This window comes from Myotis nattereri (assembly GCF_964212035.1).
Source record: "Myotis nattereri genome assembly, chromosome: 18".
Classification (NCBI taxonomy): Eukaryota; Metazoa; Chordata; class Mammalia; order Chiroptera; family Vespertilionidae; genus Myotis; species Myotis nattereri.
Window position 1 is genome coordinate 43,400,790 of NC_138093.1, and position 18,117 is coordinate 43,418,906.

The window sequence follows — 18,117 nt, forward strand, 5'->3', positions numbered from 1 at the left end:
GGTCCTGCACTCATGCCGTGACATTCTGGCAGAAGAAACAGGGCCGAGGAAAGACCTCAAAGATTCTCCTTTGCCAGAGCCTCAACTCACCTGGTTCACGGACGGAAGCAGCTATCTCCATGAAGGTAAGAGGGTGGCAGGAGCGGCTGTTGTCAGCAAGGATCGGACCATTTGGGCTAGTAGCTTGCCCGAAGGGACTTCAGCCCAGAAGGCTGAATTGATTGCCCTGACGCAGGCTCTCAGGCTTGCAGAGAGTAGCCGGGCCAATATTTATACTGACAGTCGTTATGCTTTTGCCACTGCTCATGTGCACGGGGCCATATACCGTCAGAGAGGTCTCCTCACTTCAGCAGGAAAGGAGATTAAGAATAAAAAGGAAATCCTTGACCTCCTAGAGGCTGTCCATGCCCCCCGGGAGGTAGCTATCATCCATTGTCCCGGCCACCAGAAAGGGACCTCGGAAATAGCTATAGGAAACAGGAAAGCGGACGTCGAGGCGAGACAGGCCGCCCTCGGGCCCCGGCTACTCGCCCTCGCTGTTGGCCCCACGGTACCACAGCCAGAGACCCTCCACTACACCCCAGAGGAGGAAGAAGACTTGCTTAAAAGGCCAGAAAAATACCATAAGGACAAACTCGGGGTGTGGAGAACTACAGGGGAAAAGATGGTAGTACCAAGGGAGGCAGCCACTGCCTACCTCCAACAACTGCACCGCCTCACTCACCTGGGGGCCAAACACCTCAGCTCCACCAGCCGGGCAACTGGACACTATGTCAAAGGACTCGATCGCCTTTCAGAGGAAGTAGTTAAGCACTGCAAGGCGTGTCAGCTGGTAAATATACATCCATCCCAGGCCGGGACCGGACAGAGACTCAGGGGAGACCGGCCTGGGAGTTACTGGGAGGTAGATTTTACAGAGGTGAAGCCCGCCCGATACGGTTATAAATATCTTTTAGTTTTTATAGACACCTTCTCAGGTTGGGTAGAAGCCTTCCCCACCAAGAGAGAGACTGCAACCGTGGTCGCCAAGAAGATTTTGGAAGATATCTTTCCGCGGTTTAGAATTCCTAAGGTAATCGGATCAGACAACGGTCCGGCCTTCGTTGCCCAGGTAAGTCAGGGGATGGCCAAGATACTAGGGGCAGATTGGAAATTGCATTGTGCTTACAGGCCCCAGAGTTCAGGTCAGGTAGAAAGAATGAATAGAACGTTAAAAGAGGCTATGACTAAATTGTCCTTAGAGACTGGCGTGGCAGACTGGACGGTCCTCCTTCCCTTTGCCCTTTTCCGCGCGCGAAACACCCCAGGCCCCTTAGGGGTGACACCGTTCGAGGTTCTGTTTGGGGCCCCTCCGCCCCTAGCCGCTGACCCTTGGTCTGTGCCCACAGATACACCCCTCAATCCCTGCTTGCCAGGCTGAAGGCCCTCGAGACTGTCCAGAAGGAGGTGTGGACTCCCCTAGCTGCCCTCTACCAACCAGGGGAACTGCAGGTCCCCCACCAGTTCCAGGTCGGAGACTTTGTCTACATCAGACGCCATCGAGCCGCTAATCTCGAGCCAAGGTGGAAAGGACCTCATCTGGTGTTGCTGACAACCCCGACAGCAGTCAAGGTAGACGGTGTAGCCGCTTGGATCCACGCCTCCCACGTTAAGCGAGCACCTCCTCCGAGTGATGACGGCCATGGATGGACTGTGGAGAAAACCGACAACCCTCTCAAGCTGCGGATTCACCACCGCCCTCCTCCTCTTGCTGAGCCTGCCGCTGATAAGTAGCAACCCCCATGCCCCAAAGAGACTAACCTGGAGGGTACTGTCCCCCCATACCGGGCAGACAGCTTGGTCAATCACCAATATTGCACCTAAAGGGACATGGTGGCCGGACCTAACGCCAGACCTCTGTGCCATGGCAGCCGGACATAGACTATGGGACCTCCCATATAAATCAGTAGAGGAAACCAAGTCAGGTGTAGAGTCCCGAACTTACATAGGAAAGGGGAAAGATAGCTATCCTAGACTCTGCAGTTATTCCGAAGCCCGCGAGGCTCTGTCGGAGTCCCAATTCTATGTGTGCCCCAAAGATAGGCAGGGACATGGGAAAAATTGTAGGTCTGAACATGAATACTTTTGTGCAGAATAGGGGTGTGAGACAACTGGTACTGCATATTGGATCAAAGAGCCCCCGGCGTGGGATCTCATCCAAGTTCAGAGAAATAAGAGCCAATCTTCCGGTCATAGGGGATAGATAAATACTCTAAATATCTCTTTTACCCCAGCCGGGCGGTCATATGAGCTAAACAAATGGCGCTGGGGACTAACATGGGGGCTGCGGCTGTATGATAAGACCCGGAAATATGATGGCTTCCTTTTTAAGATAAAATTAGATGTAGAAGATTACAGACCACCGGTTGCAGTAGGTCCCAATCCCGTCTTGTCCAGCCGGCAGCTCCCCACGAAAGGAAAGCCTTCTACCACTACCCCAGTGGCAGAGACCAGCCCAGCCTCCTGGGAGGAACGGGCCGGCCCCATAGACCCGGAGATAAACTCTGGTCAGAGACTATTAGGCTTAGTAGAGGGGGCCTTTAGTTCTTTAAATATGTCCAGGTCTAACCTAACTGAGTCTTGCTGGCTCTGCCTAACTATAAGGCCCCCCTACTATGAAGGAATAGCCTTCCGGGGAAACTATACCAACACCACAAGCCATGACCATTGTTCGTGGGGACAGCAGGGGAAGCTGACCCTTACTGAGGTCTCGGGGCAAGGCACATGTATAGGACAAGTGCCAAAAGACCGCCAGCATCTCTGCAACGAGAACTTAGCATACCCCTCTCCCGCAAGCTATTACTTAGTGCCCCCGACAGGGGGATGGTGGGCCTGTAGTACAGGGCTTACACCGTGCTTAGCAGCCCAGGCCTTCAACCGCTCTCAAGATTATTGCATCCTTGTCCAGTTAGTTCCCAGGATCATGTATTATCAAGCAAATGCGTTCGAAAAGGAATTTGACTCCTATTCTCCTTCCCATCGGGATAAACGGGAACTTATTTCACTGACCTTAGCTGCTCTCCTAGGTCTGGGGGTCGCGGCAGGAGTAGGGACAGGGGCAACAGCCCTCATTAAAGGCCCCACCTATACTGAGGAACTCAGAGCTGCTATAGATGAAGACCTCAAACATATAGAGCACTCCATTACTAAGCTTGAGGAGTCTCTAACTTCTTTGTCTGAGGTAGTCCTACAAAATAGGAGAGGACTCGATCTCCTGTTCTTAAAGGAGGGAGGGCTGTGTGCAGCCCTCAAAGAACAATGCTGTTTCTATGCCGATCATTCAGGGGTGATAAAGGATTCCATGTCAAAACTTAGGGAAAGGTTAGAGACTCGCAAAAGAGAGCGAGAAGCCAAACAGGGCTGGTTTGAAAGTTAGTTTAACAGCTCACCTTGGTTCACAACTTTAATATCCTCACTGTTAGGGCCCCTGATTATTCTACTCCTCCTGTTAACATTCGGGCCGTGCATATTAAATCGCCTAATCGCCTTTATCCGGTCCAGGTGCGGTCCAGGTGATAGTCCTTCAGCAACGGTATCAAACTGCACCCCTAGACGAAGGACCTCTAGTTCCATGATTGGAACTCTCCAAAAGAAAAGGGGGGAATGTAAGGTTGCTGAAACCTCCCTTTTCCCTTAACCAACTTTTCCAGTAAGCTCTGGTTAATGTAAGATTAAAGAGAAGACCTCCCCCCCCTCCTGTGTCTCAACTGACCCTTCCCGTAAAGCTCTGGTGCCCTGGTTTGGTCATAGCATAGCTATCTAATCGCTCCCTGGGATCGGTCTGCGCATACCAGACCACCCTAGCCCCTTAGGAAATGAGTCAACTAATAACAAAGGCCTGTCCCTGTAAGAGATGAGTTATGAGTTAACTGTTAACCCCGTTCCCTGTTTCCCTGGCCACCTGCGTGTGGTTTTTGCCTTTATAAACTCCTGCTCTGCAATTGCTCGGGGCTCCAGTCAGCCAGCACTCCCCTTGTGTTGTTGCCTGTCTGCCTGAGAGCCCCTGCGCTGCGCTTGTAATAAAGAACCTCTTGCTTTTGCATCAAGTTTCGATCTCTGCGTTTGACTTGGGGTCGTCGCCTCCTCCGTCGGACTCTCCGGGGGTCTTAGGACCTTACAAGAGGAGCAGAAAGAAAAGAAAAAAAATGGGAGGAATGGCTTTCATGGCTCCCTCCATCTCCATGTCCTAATCCTGAAATGTTTACTTCTCCGTTAATAGAATCACCTGTGCTAAAAGGCCAAATTATAAAGAAATTGGAATATTAAAAGGTACTTTTTAAAATCAGGCTGAAAGAAAAAAGAGTGCCATGGTCATCTTAATGTGGTTTCTTGTTCAAATTAAAATCTTAATTTGTATTTGGAATCTAAAATATGTAATAAGAAATGAAATTCCGCTACTGAATCCACCTCTGGTGTGGAGAGATTCAAAGGTGGCAGGAGAGGGCAAAGTTATAAGCTCTCCCGCAATGAGATTACTTAATGTATTGTTTAAAAATTACCAGAGAACATGTCGGGAAGTGCAAAGTTTGGCCAAGATAACCTTGGGTGCTAGCCATAACTTTGGAAAGCGAAAAAGGAAAAAATTTAAAATGTCTTTTTCTATTAAGCATGACTTTGGGAAAAATATGCCATCTGAGTCATTTGCTGAAACTTCCCCCAAAGCAGGATGTGGGGAAAGCAAAGAAGGGAGCACATGGCGATCCAATATGGATGCCTCCTCCCCATGTATTCTAATTTAAACTCTTCTCATGATTGAAGTTTTACAAAATTTAAAAAAAAAAAATGCGTCTGGGATTTCTGTGCACGTGTAAAGAGAAACTGGCTTGGAACAAGGCGCGCATCGTCCGATTTTGGACATTTAGATAGAGTTTTGAGCTGAATTCTCTTTCCAAATGTACAGAATAAAAACCAAGACTGATTATTTCCTAAGAAAAATGGCAAATTTTACCCAAAGGAAAAAAGATGCTGGCTAGATCCTAGCAACAAGATTGGTATATTTCCATAATAAAGAAGAGTTTTTAAATGCTAATGAAGGGTGTTAAAAAAAAAAAAAAGTTAACTTCAAGGCCGAAAAGGAAATTCAGTAAAATTGTCTCTGTTACAAAAATTTGCTAAAGAGTATGCCTTAAAATAATAATTTGGATTTGAATCTCAAGAATTATTGAACTATATTGATTATAAAAATCTAAGTAGCCCAGGTAAAAGACGGCGACGCTCTTTAATTAAGGCTGGCTTCCCAAAGCAATTTCTAATGCAGGAAGGGCTAGCCTCCCTTCCCCCAACAGAACAAGCAGGTAGACCAAAAATTTCCTGCCAGTGGCAACTTCTAAAGACAGGCTTGCTTCCCAGTTTCCCATCCTTGAGAGCAATGGCAGCCTAGGGCTTTGGGAGTTTGCTAAATTGCTAAATCTGCCTCATGAAAAATCTAGAGGACAGAATTAAATCTGTTGGTTGATTATGTCTTACATTTTTGAAGTTTATTCTTAAAAATGTTATTGATTGAGAAATGCTAAATATTTAACTTGCCAGCTAAGAATTTAAAGTTCTGGTTAAATAAATTGGGAGAAATCATATAATTATAGTAAAATTTCAACATTTGTCTAATTGAAAAAAGAGGGTAAATTCTGTGATTCCAACCAAAATTTTTATATGCTAAGATCAGTTTTAATTTAATTGATATCTCTTAATAATTATAAAAGGCATATAATCTTTAAATCATATATACACATATATATTTGATGGTCTTTCAAGTTGGATTTCAAAACTATAACCAAGGAATGACTTTGGGACATTTCACGGGCCCTGAAATGTTTTCAAAAGGTTATTTTCTCTTCTTAAAAGATTTTTTAATAAAGCCAATTTAATATACTTGAAATCACACGGAAGGCTTTATCAAATATAAATTAATGTTTTTGCCTCTAAGAAAGGGCAAAACAAGTTATTTTGTTGGATATTTCTTAAAATGCAGCAGAATTTTAAGATGTAATTTAAAATAGCAAAAGCTCCTTGCCGCTGCATTTTGAATTAGGCTGCAGGTGGGACAGCATTTGCACCTCGTGAATCAGACATAAAATTTTACTAAATTTACTAACTGTACCTACTATAAGAAGCCAGTATCTTTGTAAGCAATTGAATCCTAGTAAAGTAAAATTCTTCTAAAAAAAGTTACCGAAGGCTTCCCATGATCCTTCTGTATATGCGAATAAGCCGAAAGGGAATGCTGTTTAAACATATTATCTTAAATTTAATGAAAAGGAGAAATTTTAAATTTTTGAAATATTTTCCACTAATATTTATAGGATAATCTAATGATTTGCTGTTAAAATACCAAATCTGAAAATAAGTACAATCACCATAAATGTGTAATGGCTTTGACTTGTAATACATGGCCTTGCGGCACTATCAGTCAACATCCAGGAAGTAACCCTGTAGGTTACTTAGTGTAAAAGAAAAAGATTTCTTTTTAAATTGAAGTTTTCCAAGTCTAACCCAGCAGGAGGAAGACGAGTCAGACAACAAACAGCCTGGAGACCACCTGGGGCATGGTAAAGAAGACTGTACAGAGAACGTCTTTCTTGCCATGCTAGCAGTAATCATCTGTACGGTAATATTACCTAGGGCAAATGTGTGAGTATTTCAGACTTATACTCCTGACTCTTCATGGGTAAGAACCCTTATGTGGGCTGATCCTTCCAGGAGGACCACAGGTGGGGCAAGGAAGCATATGGACAAGGTATTATTACACAGTTGTTGCCACCCAGCTTCCCTTTTGTATGACTCTAAATCAAGCCACTGCTCTTGTGTGTAAAATTAAAGAGAAGTTTTTGGCCAGCCTGGACCCCAAAGAACGGGGAAGAAACGGCTCAAGTACGTGTATTATCTCTACTTGCTCTGGGGAAAGGTGCAGAAAATATAAGTGTGCTAAGGCACCCCCCCCCCCCCCAAGCCTTTACGTCAATGGTCTTATGTATAGAATCCCACTGAGGAAGAAGTTAATTGGCAAGATTGTTATAGTAATTATCCTACCACCAGCAAACTTAATAATTTTTTTTTTCTTTATAGACTGGAGCCCTTATGGTTCTCTGTATAGTAACAACCGCACCCCTAAATGGAAAGGGAATGCATCCTATCTATATGTTGAAGAAAATCACTCCATCTCATGGAGGAGACTTTGTTAGGCCTCAATTACAACATGACAACTGGCCTCTACAAAGCACGCAGTGGAAATTAGCTGCTGCGCTTGCACCTATACAATGGTATAGTTTCAATTATAGCTCAAATAGTTCCATTTTTGCTTTACAAGAAACTCTCAATAAGACAGTGTTTGCTAGTGCCTGTGTGTTTGATCTGTTTGTGCTCTGATCAGGCCCCATTCAGATGCATCTTAATGTTACAAGCCACCTGTATGAGGTGTCATGCACAGATTGTACATTATCCCGTTGTATCGATTCTACTGTTCAAAAGAACTCCCTCATGATTTTAAAACAACCAGCTTTTGCTTGGGTTCCCACTAACTTAACTGAACCATGGGAATCTCATTAAACCTACGAACTATTGCATGATCTAGTAAAAAATCTTAAAAAGACAAAAAGGATTTTTTGGAATGTTAATTGCAGGAATCTTTGCCCTTGTAACGTTACTTACTTCTGTGGGCATTGCTGTTTCATCTATGGTACAGACTATTCAGACCTCTCATTTCGTACAGCAGGCCAAAGAAAATGTAACTAAGAGCTTGTCTATACAAAAAGAAATTAACAGCCAGTTTAAAATTGAATTGCCATGGCCTAAAAAAAAGAATATCCTTACATGATATTATTCTACAATGTCATTATTGTACATTTATCCCAAACAAGCTTACAAATTAATTCTTTGAATGTTTGGCACTTATTTAATTAAGGACATGAAATGATTTAATCCCTTCCACGGTGTGGAGGGCCTCCCTGGGAAGGCACTTGAGCATTCTATATTGACTTCTCTTGCTCTTTTTGCCAAGAGGGTCCCTCTTCTCACAATCCAATTGCCCATAGCTGTTGCCTGAGTTCTCTGTTCAAGCTGGGATCACGAAAAGCTGGTACCGTGGATCTGTCTCTTGCCCAATGGCGTAAGCTGGAGGGCCCTCTCTGGAGAAGAGACCTGGGTTCCCTATGATCAATGCTGGGGCCCCGCCAGCAGGCGAGGGGACGCAAAGGCAGTTGCTGGGCATGGAGGCCAGAGGGACATAGGCTATCAAGGAGACAGAACTGAACCTCACATCACCCTACTTGGCCCAGAGATAGCTGGTAGTCAACGACGGGTAAGATCCCACAGGGTGGGACGACCTAAGACAGGCACAGCTGGGGGCCAGTAGGAGAAAACTTGGGGTGCAACAAAGGTGGGGCACAGATCCTCACCCCCCCCCAATGGTGCACGGGCTTGAACGGTGCACGGGCTTGAACACTCGGCCCTTCTGAGGAAGGTCTCCTGTCCCCATGGCTGCTTCTTGCTTCCCATGCCCAGCCCAGATCAGGAACCAAATAGAAGAGATTTGGTCCAGCTGAAATCAGTACCCAGAAAAACGGAGGCTTGGCTAACAGACCCTATGTCTAAATCTAGCCTAACAACAGGAATGCTCAGAGCCTTCACAAGGATGTAAAGTGATCCTTTCAATTAATATTTACAGTGTAAATTAAGATTATTGTTAAAATATTAAATTTGACAGCAAAATAGTTTTCAAATTAATTAAATTTGGCTAACTTGAAATAAGTAATTATTCAAAAAGTATTAACAAAAATGTTCATGGTAAACATGCTATAAACCTAAAGCATGTTCAGGTTCATTTTTGTATGCAAAAAATTAATATTTAAAGCTATCTAGACTGCATTATTAAATTTCCAAGAAGTCTCCTAATTTAAAAAAAAAAAGGGGGGGGGATAGTGGAAAAATATAGTGGAAGAATACCATGTAAGGAAATAGATCCTGTAACTAAATTACATTTAGAGGAAAAAAATTTTTTCGTTTATAATGTTAATAGTGAGACACCCAGAAAAACCACACATTAGGCCAGGGTAAGCCAGGGAAAGAACATGTTAAGGAAAAGACCCCAAGTAAGGTTTTTTTTTCTTTAACCTTTGGTCGAGAATGTGTTTGTATATTTTCAGAGTACAGCTCCAAGACCATGTGGATTCCTGCAACAAGGGATCCCGGAGAGAAACTGACCAGATTGCTCCAGCCACAAAGACAGGAGAGACAGTTCAGAGATGGAAATGGTGGAAGACGTCTTGCCATGCTAGCAGTCAGCAGCTGTGCATCACTGCAGGTTGCCCAGGATCAAACCAGAGAGGGTCGGACCTGCATTGCCACCATTTGTCCACCATCCAGAACTGAAATATGATTGCTGACATGTACACATAAGGAACTGTTGGAAATTGAAATTGGGACTTAAAACATTTTTTGTCCTTGAAATGTTATGCTTAAGTTTTAAAATGTTTCGGGTTACGGATTAGCATTGTTATTGTTTTAATAGCCAGAGTTTTGTTCTTGATGTGTAAGTTATAGTAGCTTAATAATAAAAAAAAGGGTGAGATGTGGGAAACTGATATAGGGTTAAGCCTCGGACTGACCTGCTGGCAAAGTCACAAACAAGCCCAGCTTAGAGGGCACAGTCCTCTTAGCATAATTAGGCTTGACCTTATAACACTCCCTAGATCTTATCTGGGAAGCTAAGGGGCTGAGGAAGTGCAGGAAGTATAACCATGGTGTAAACAAGTGAAACTCACAAGAAAAGTGTAACTTTGGTAACCACTACCTTGTTTACCCCTCACTATAAAAAGCTTGGTGAGGCCTGAGCACAGTGGAAGTCCTTCCTCTTGAGTTGGACTCTCCCGCCTGGTCCCCCAATATTCCCAAATTATTCTCGTGTTTTTTCTATTTCATTTGTTGTGCGGATCCTCTTCCAGACCCGAACCATGAACCACGCAGGACGTGGAGGGAAACACTTACGACAGGTGTTGTGTTAGTGATGGCAGTGTATAATAAAGAATTTGATTTCCTTTTTATATGGCAGACTATTGAATACTGTTAAAGTATGAAAAGGATGGTCAGCTCAAGATGTGAATTTTATGCCACAACTTGTACAGTTTTTCCTTTAACATCATGGTCTAGAACAGCATTGTTGGATATTGGAGATACTAGAGAAGTGAGGTTTGACTCAGTTTCACTGATGGGGAGGGATCTAAGGAGGGGGCAGGCATGTGAGACTGGAGTAATGTAGATTTTCTAAGTTGGGACACCAGAGAAGCCATTCCATACTGAGCCAGACACTTAGAATAAGGACAAGGAGAAGTCTGAATGGGGATTTTTTTCACAACACTTCCTCATACTGGAAAAGAAAAAAGAAGCTGATGTTTAATTTAGGTTTGGATTCGGTGGGTGGGATGGATGTAGTGGTCGCAGTCATGAGGAACAGGGTGTTGTGTTAGTGCTGGCAGTGTATAATAATGCATTTGATTTCCTTTTTACATGGTAGACTATTGAATATTGTTAAATTCTTGAAAGGATGGTCAGCTCAAGATCTGAAGTTTTATGCCACAACTGGTCCAGTTTTCCTTTAACCTCATGGTCTAGAACAGCATTGCTGGATATTGGAAATACTAGAGAATTGAGGTTTCACTCTGTTTCATGGCTGATTCACTTCATGTTACATTTGCCCAAACATAAGTAAGATGTTAGTAATAAGGGAAATTGGGTATGGTGTACATGGTTATTATCTTCACAATTTTTCTGTAAATGTGGAACTATTCTGAAATAAAACATTCATTAAAACAACACTCAAAATCCTAGGAAATTGTATTAACTGAACATAGTGGAATGGACCACTGAAATGACGGGGGAGTATGGGAATTGTCTTAGAGGAAACACCACCTCCCTGCCCTATGCTGGACTGTAATGGAACTACAGGAAATGAGAGAGAGAGAGGACAGTTTGGGAAAAATGTTAGGAGTTAAGAGGAAGGTCTCTGTTTTATAACCAGAGATGTGAGATTTCTGCATCTTCTGCCACCCCCGCCCTTCCTGGATGGTCTAGCTTAGGCTTTGTTTTGTCAAGCCACACCATGGCAACCACAGAATTTGGGCAACCAGAGCTGAAGGGAGTGGCTCCTCATTACCCTAAACAGTATAAATAGAGGCCAGGCCCCCTTCAGTAGTGTCTGTTGCCTCAAGATAACGAATCTTAATAAACGATATTGTAGACTAGTCGAGATAAGGAGTAAGACTCCAAACAGAAGGGTGGATGAAGAAACTGTAAGTCTAAAAGTCAATTTATTTTCGTATTTGGGGTAGGTGGGAAGGAATGTGGAGGTTGCAGTCATGAGTAACAGGGTGTGGTGTTAGTGATGGCAGTGTTTAATTATTTGATTTCCTTTTTATATGGCAGACTATTGAATATAGTTAAACTATTAAAAGGATCGTCAGCTCAAGATGTGAATTTTATGCCACAACTGGTACAGTTTTTCCTTTAACATCATGGTGTAGAACAGAATTGTTGGATATTGGAGATACTAGAGAATTGAGGTTTCACTCTGTTTCACTGATTATTCACTTCATGTTACATTTGCCCAAACACAAGTAAGATGTTAGTAATAAGGGAAATTGGGTATGGTGTACATGGTTATTATCTTCACAATTTTTCTGTAAATGTGGAACTATTCTAAAATAAAACATCCATTAAAACAACACTCAAAATCCTAGGAAATTATATTAACTGAATATAGTCGAATGGACCACTGAAATGTCGGGGGAGTATGGGAATTGTCTTAGAGGAAACACCAACTCCCTGCCATGTTGTGGAGTGTAATGGAACTACAGGTAAAAAAATCAACTACTTAAGTAAGACCCAAGAAGAAATGAAGAGTGATATTGCTGCAATGAAAAACTCCATTGAAAGTATCAACAGTAGATTAGGAGAAACGGAGGACCGAATTAGTGAATTAGATGACAAGGAAGCAAAACACACCCAAAATGTACTGCAGTTGGAGAAAAAAATTAAAAGACAGGAGGAGAGCCTAAGAGAGCTTTGGGACAACATGAAATGAAAAAACATACGAATAATAGGGGTAAGAAACTCTAGAAGTAAAAGTACATAGATTCTTACTACATTTCCTGCCGTTTTCTTTTTTTTTTTAATTTATTGCTTAAAGTATTACAAAGGGTATTACATATGTACATATGTGTCCATTTTATCCCCCCGCCCTAGACAGTCCCCTAGCCTCCCCTATCCCCAATGTCTTATGTCCACTGGTTATGCTTATATGCATGCATACAAGTCCTTTAGTTGATCTCTTACCCCCCTACCTCCTGCCACCCAACCCTCCCCGGCCTTCCCGCTGCAGTTCGACAATCTGTTTGAGGCTGCTCTGCCTCTGTATCTATTATTGTTCAAAAGTTTATAATGGTCTCTATTTTCCATGAATGAGTGAGATCATGTGGTATTTTTCCTTCATTGACTGGCTTATTTCACTTAGCATAATGCTCTCCAGTTCCATCCATGACGTTGCAAATGGTAAGAGTTCCTTCCTTTTTAGAGCAGCATAGCATTCCATCGTGTAGATGTACCACAGTTTTCTAATCCATTCATCTACTGATGGGCACTTAGGCTGTTTCCAGATCTTAGCTATGGTGAATTGTGCTGCTATGAACATAGGGGTGCATATATCCTTTCTGATTGGTGTTTCTGGTTTCTTGGGATATATTCCTAGAAGTGGGATCACAGGGTCAAATGGGAGTTCCATTTTCAGGTTTTTAAGGAAACTCCATACTGTCTTCCATAGTGGCCGCACCAGTCTGCATTCCCACCAGCAGTGCACAAGTGTTCCTTTTTCTCCACATCCTCTCCAGCACTTGTCGTTTGTTGATTTGTTGATGATAGCCAGTCTGACAGGTGTGAGATGGTACCTCATTGTTGTTTTGATTTGCATCTCTCGGATGATTAGTGACTTTGAGCATGTTTTCATATGTCTCTTGGCTTTCTGAATGTCCTCTTTTGAAAGGTGTCTAGATGGGCAAAGGCCCATTTTTTGATTGGATTGTTTATCTTCCTTTTGTTAAGTTGTATGAGTTCCCTATAAATTTTGGAGATTAGGCCCTTATCAGATACGACGTTGGCAAATATGTTTTCCCACACAGTGGGTTTTCTCGTTGTTTTGTTGATGGATTCTTTTGCTGTGCAGAAGCTTTTTATTTTGATGTAGTCCCATTTGTTCATTTTTTCTTTAGTTTTGATGTAGTCCCATTTGTTCGTTTTTTCTTTAGTTTCAAGTGCCCTAGGAGCTGTATCAGTGAAGAAATTGCTTCGACATATGTCTGAGATTTTGTTGCCTTTGGATTCTTCTAGAATTTTTATGGTTTCCTGTCGTACATTTAAGTCCTTTATCCATTTTGAGTTTATTTTTGTGTATGGTGTAAGTTGGTGGTCTAGTTTCATTTTCTTGCATATATCTGTCCAATTTTCCCAACACCATTTATTGAAGAGACTATCTTGGCTCCATTGTATGTTCTTGCCTCCTTTGTCAAATATTAATTGAGCATATTGGTTCGGGCTGATTTCTGGGCTCTCTATTCTATTCCATTGATCTATATGCCTGTTCTTGTGCCAGTACCAGGCAGTTTTGAGAACAGTGGCTTTGTAATACAACTTGATATCTGGTATTGAGATCCCACCTACTTTGTTCTTTTTCAGGATTGCTGCAGCTATTCAGGGTCTTTTTTTATTTCAGATGAATTTTTGGAGTGTTCGTTCTAGATCTCTGAAGTATGCCGTTGGTATTTTAATGGGAAGTGCGTTGAATTTATAGATTGCTTTGGGTAGTATAGACATTTTAATGATATTGATTCTACCAATCCATGAACACGGTATGTTCTTCCATCTGGTTATGTCTTCCTCTATATCTTTTTTCAATGTCCTGTAATTTTCTGAGTAGAGGTCTTTTACCTCTTTAGTTAAGTTTATTCCTAGGTAGCTTAATTTTTTTGGTGCGATGGTAAACGGGATTGTTTTTATAATCTCTCTTTCTGAAAGTTCACTATTGGTGTATAGAAATGCCTCAGATTTCTTGGGGTTAATTTTGTATCCTGCTACATTGCCAAATTCATGTATTAAGTCTAGTAGCTTTTTGATGGAGTCTCTAGGGTTTTGTATGTATAATATCATGTCATCTGCAAATAAGGACAGTTTTACTTCCTCTTTTCCAATTTGGATGCCTTTTATTTCTTCTTCTTGCCGAATTGCAATGGCTAACACTTCCAGTACTATGTTGAACAGGAGTGGTGAGAGGGGGCATCCCTGTCTTGTTCCTGTTCTTAGGGGAAATGGTGTTAGTTTTTGTCCATTGAGTATGATGTTGGCTGTGGGCCTGTCATATATGGCTTTTATTATGTTGAGGTATGATCCTTCAATTCCCACCTAGCTGAGAGCTTTTATCAAAAATGGGTGTTGAATTTTGTCAAATGCTTTTTCTGCATCAATTGATATGACCATGTGGTTTTTTTCTTTCAATTTGTTTATGTGATGTATCACTTTTATTGATTTGCGGATATTGTACCATCCTTGCATCCCTGGGATAAATCCTACTTGGTCATGGTGTATGATCTTTCTGATGTATTGCTGGATCCAATTTGCTAAGATTTTGTTGAGGATTCTGGCATCTATGTTCATGAGGGATATTGGCCTGTAATTCTCTTTCATTGTGTTGTCTTTACCTGGTTTTGGTATTAGGGTGATGCTGGCTTCATAGAATGAGCTTGGAAGTGTTCCTTCCTTTTGAGTTTTTTGTAGTAGTCTGAGGAGGATAGGTTTTAGTTCTTCCTTGAATGTTTGGTAAAACTCCCCTGTGAAGCCGTCTGGTCCTGGGCTTTTGTTTGCTGGGAGCTTTTTGATGACTGCTTCAATTTCTTCCATAGTTATTGGCCTGTTGAGATTTTTAGATTCTTCCTGATTGAGTTTTGGAATGTTGTATTTTTCTAGGAATTTGTCCATTTCCTCCAGGTTGTCTAGTTTGTTGGAGTAGAGCTGTCCATAGTATTTTTTAACAATCATTTGTATTTCTGCGGGGTCTGTTGTTATTTCGCCTCTATCATTTCTGATTTTGTTTATTTGGGTCCTCTCTCTTTGCTTCTTGGTGAGTCTGGCTAGAGGTTTGTCAATCTTGTTTATCCTTTCAAAGAACCAGCTCTTGGTTTCATTGATTTTCTGTATTGTTTTTTTGGTCTCTATGTGATTTATTTCTGCTCTAATCTTTATTATCTCCTTCCTTCTGCTCACTCTGGGGTTTTCTTGTTGCTCTCTTTCTAATTCTTTGAGTTGTAGAGTTAGATGATTTACTACCATTTTTTCTTGTTTTATGAGAGAGGCCTGTAGAGCTATAAACTTCCCTCTCAGGACTGCTTTCATTGTGTCCCATAGGTTTTGGATTGTTGTGTTTTCATTGTCATTAGTTTCCAGGATGTTTTGAATTTCTTCTTTGATTTCATTGGTAACCCAATCAGTATTTAATAGCATGCTATTCAGCTTCCAGGTGTTTGAGTATTTTGGGTTGTTTTTATTGTAGTTTATTTCTAATATTATACCATCGTGGTCTGCGAAGACGCTTTTTATGATTTCAATCTTCTTGAATTTGGGGATACTTTGCTTGTGACCCAATATATGGTCTATTTTTGAATATGTCTTTTGAGCATTTGAGTAGAATGTATATTCCGTGGCATTGGGGTGAAGTGTTCTGAAGATGTCTACTAAGTCCATCTGATCTAGTGAGTCATTTAGGATTGCTGTATCTTTGATTGTTTGTCTAGAGGGCTTATCCAGTGTTGTCAGTGGTGTATTAAAGTCCCCTACTATGATTGTATTCTTGTCGATCTCTTCTTTGATATCTTCCAGGAGTTTTTTTATGAATTTGGGTGCTCCTGCATTGGGTGCATATATGTTTGCCAGGGTTATATCTTCTTGTTGTATTGATCCCTTTAGTATTATGAAGTGGCCTTCCTTATCTCTTGTTATGGCCTTCACTTTGAGGTCTATGTTGTCCGATATAAGTATTGCTACCCCAGCTTTCTTTTCCTTTCCATTTGCCTGAAAGATATTTTCCCATCCTTTCACTTTCAGTCTGTGTGAGTCCCTTCTAATGAGGTGGGTTTCTTGTAGACAGCAGATGTATGGGTCATGTTTTTTTATCCATTCAGCCACTCGATGTCTTTTGTTTGGAGCATTTAGTCCGTTTACGTTTAAAGTTATTATTGAAAGGTACTTGTTTGTAGCCATTTCTGTTTTTGTGTGGCTGTTTTCTTTCTGAGCTTTTTATTTCTTATTTTTATACCAGTCCCTTTAGCATTCCTTGCATTACTGGCTTGGTGGTGATAAACTCCCTTAGCCTTTTTTTGTCTGTGAAGCTTCTTATTTCCCCTTCAAGTTTGAATGATAGCCTTGCTGGATAGAGTATTCTTGGATTCAGTCCTTTTCTTTGCATCACTTTGTAAATTTCTGTCCATTCTTTTCTGGCCTGATGTGTTTCTGTTGAGAAATCATTTGACAATCTAATGGGAGATCCCTTGTATGTAACTTTCCATCTCTCTCTTGCAGCCTGTAAGATTCTCTCTTTGTCGTGAACGTTTGCTATGGTAATTATGATGTGTCTTGGTGTGGGTCTTTTCGAGTTCACCTTGTTTGGGACTCTCTGGGCTTGTGTGACTTTTTTCTTCCCCATCTCAGGGAAGTTTTCTGATATTATTTCTTCTAATAGGTTTTCTAATCCGTGTTCATCCTTCTGTTATTCTGGTACCCCTATTATTCGTATGTTGTTTCGTTTCATGTTGTCCCAAAGCTCCCTTAGGCTCTCCTACTGTCTTTTAATTCTTTTCTCCAACTGCAGTACATTTTGGGTGTGTTTTGCTTCCTTGTCTTCTAATTCACTAATTCGGTCCTCCGCTTCTCCTAGTCTACTGTTGATACTTTCAATGGAGTTTTTCATTGCAGCTATATCACTCTTCATTTCTTCTTGGGTCTTACTTAAGTTGTTGATTTTTTCATCTGTTTCTTCTAGCTTCTTCCATATGTTATCGATTTTTTCATCTGTTTATTCTTGCAGAGGTTGTCGATTTTTTCCTCCATCCGGTTTATGCTTTCTAGGACCCTTATTCTGAATTCTTTTTCTGTCATGTTGCATGCCTCTGTATTACTTAGCTGCTTTTCTGGAGAGTCCTCCTTCTATTTCCTTTGGGGGTTTCTTTGTCTACCCATGTTTGATCTCACTGACATATCTAGATGTTGAGTCGTTCAGTGGTTGCTCCCTTGGTGGCAGTGACGCCTTGGTCTGTGGTTGCTCTTTGGGCGGTTGCGGTAGCAGCTGCTCTTCAGTTGGCAGCAGCTCCTCTGGTGGGCGCTGTTCACAGCTGTGGTGGCTCTTCTGGCTGGTGGGGTGAGGTTTCACGTACAGCTGCTGTTCCTCAGCAGAGGGTGTGGTGCTCAGGAGGTTGCTGTTGCTTGGATATGCTGCGTTGATTTAAAAGCACAAAATATGCCGAAACCGGTTTGGCTCAGTGGATGGAGCATCGGCCTGCGGTCTGAAAGGTCCCAGGTTCGATTCAGGTCAATGTCATGTACCTGGGTTGCGGGCACATCCCTGGTGGGGGATGTGCAGGAGGCGGCTGATCGATGTTTCTCTCTCATCGATGTTTCTGACTCTATCTCTCTCCCTTCCTCTCTGTAAAAAACCAATAAAAATATATTTAAAAACAATAAAAATAAAGGCACAAACTACAACACAACAAGGCACCACGTACCAGGCACTATACACAAATATATTCACGATATTAATAACCCCAAATAAAGGTGACCACCCGAATTAAGAGAATTAGGGGATAAGGAAAAAGGAAGACAAAAAGATAAAAGAGAAAAAAGAAAAGAAAAGTAGGGACCAAAAAAGGGAGTGCAAAAATGAAATTGCGAAAAAGGAGGGGGGGGGGGGAATAAAAGCGAGAAGAGAAAAGGAAAAAAAAAAAAGAGCGAAAAGAGAGAATGAAGTGGAAGAGGGGAAGAGACTTTTTATATGAGGAG